The following is a 2257-nucleotide window of genomic DNA, read 5'->3' as shown; positions in this document are numbered from 1 at the left end:
AACCTCTGTGTGCCACAGTTTCCACACCTGTAAAATCGGGATAATGTTTTTTGAGTTCCTTGAATGGAAGGTTAATAGTTTCATGATTATAAGGCCAAAAGGGACCACTGCGATCATCTAGTATGTCCTCCAGTATAGGACATAGGAGTTCCCTGAATTAATTCCTGTGGAACTAAAGCAAATCTTTCAGGATGGGGAAAAATGGTTTTATAGAAGTGCAAAGTATTATATTCCTTGCAAACCTAACTCGTCGGACATTAATGGGTTATTAAATTCCTTTTGGTGAAGAGAGGGAGGGCTCAGGGCCGATAGGCTGCAGAATGCATAATGTTATGTTGCATGTTTGTCCTGTGACAATTTGTAAGTTAAAGCCATATATTTTCCTCATACATTAATGTTTCCTGCAGCTGTAGTCTTAGCAGGGAGTGCTGCATCCTTATATGAAACATACCTTAAAGAGGGGCCTGAACTTGGGGTACAAACAACAGAAGTAGGATAATTTCAGTGGTTTATCTGAACCACCTAAGGTAATGAATAGTACACACACAGGTTGGCAGTCCTGGGTATGCAGTGTGGACTGGACTGAGTGGTGGAGGTTTGGGTGAAGGGGCTTTTGCGAGACCTTGCTGTTGGGGTGGCCTGAGATGGGGTAAATTGGGAAGGTTTTGCTTTTAGGAGGCATGCTGGTGTGTAAAGGGGCATTTGGCTTTAGTGAAGGCAAGGGGATGATGACAAAATGGTATGAGTGGGGGGCTTGGGTGTTTTGTGGGGCTGTTGGGAGAAGTGGGGAGAGGGAGACTTAGGGAATGTTGGGGACTTTGGATAGATTTGCTATCTACTTAAATGTCTTTTTTCACCAAAATATCTGAGTTGCATCATACTAATTAGTGGATTTTATCCTCACAGCACCCTCATGGAATAGGGAACTATTGTCTTTGCAGCAGATGGGAAACTGAGGCACAGAATGATTATGCGATTTACCCAAGGACAGACATGAAATCTGTGAGTCAGTTGGGAAATGGACCCAGGTTTTCAGAGTCCCAGTCCAGTGCCTTGTCCACTAGACTAATCTTGTTACTGGGAGATGTTAGTGCAGAATGGTGGGTGTTGGGAATGGGGTGTAGTGGGGGACTCTTCAGTTTAGAGAAATGCTAATGGGGAGGTGTTGAGGGTATGTTATGAGGAAAATTCTGGTAGGGGCTTTGGATGGGGCAAGCACTAATGAAGGTTTGGGGGAAGGTCTGGAATGCTGATAGGCTTGTTATGAGGGAAACGCTATTGGGGATTTGGTGGAGACAGTTGTCCTGTTGCAGATGGATTCTTGGAGGTTAGGGAGGAGGCAATAGGGGGAGAGGTGGGAGGTATTTGGAGGAAGTGCTGGTAGGGGGGTGCCTTGATTGGGGAGAGGGTGTTGCAGGAAGTAGTGTTAGGTGAGTGGGGTACTAAAAGGGAGGCAGTAGGAGGTTTGGGGGAGTGAGGTGCTGTAGAAATGGGGTGTAGTGTTTGGATGGGAGGAAGTAGGGTGCTATGGGTGGTGTTTGGAGAGGGGGTGCAGTGTATAGGGGAGGCAGTGGGGCGGTGTGGGCAGTGTTTGGGGAGGGGGTGTTTGGGCAGGGTGAGTGCCGGGGGACACTGGTATGTGGTGTTGGGGGAAGCAGTGGTAGGTGATTTTGGTGGGCAGTGGGGGAAGTGTTGGGATGGGGGAGTGTGGGGGAGGCAGTGGTAGGTGGTTTTTGGGGGTGGCAGGGATGCTGGGGGCGGTGTTTGAGGGGGGGTGTTTGGGGCAGTGGTGGAGGATGCTGGGGGCGGTGGGGAACGGCTGGGACGACGGTGGGGGGTGTCTGGGGGCAATGTCAGGGTGTGTTGGGATGGGGGGAGTGTGGGGGAGGCAGTGGGGTGCTATGGGTGGTGTTTGGAGAGGGGGTGCAGTGTATAGGGGAGGCAGTGGGGCACAGTGGGCAGTGTTTGGGGAGGGGGTGTTGGGGCAGGGTTAGTGCCAGGGGGCACTGGTATGTGGTGTTTGGGGGAAGCAGTGGTAGGTGGTTTTGGTGGGCAGTGGGGGAAGTGTTGGTGTGGGGGAGGCAGTGGTAGGTGGTTTTTGGGGGTGGCAGGGATGCTGGGGGTGGTGTTTGAGGGGGGGGTGTTTGGGGCAGTGGTGGAGGATGCTGGGGGCGGAAGGGAACGGCTGGGACGACGGTGGGGGCAATGTCAGGGTGTGTGGGGGGCAGTGGTAGGTGGTTTTTGGGGGTGGCAGGGA

Source organism: Emys orbicularis, chromosome 5, assembly GCF_028017835.1.
Source record: "Emys orbicularis isolate rEmyOrb1 chromosome 5, rEmyOrb1.hap1, whole genome shotgun sequence".
In the NCBI taxonomy this organism is placed as follows: Eukaryota; Metazoa; Chordata; order Testudines; family Emydidae; genus Emys; species Emys orbicularis.
The sequence above is the reverse complement of the archived record's forward strand: the minus strand, read 5'-3'. Positions refer to the sequence as shown.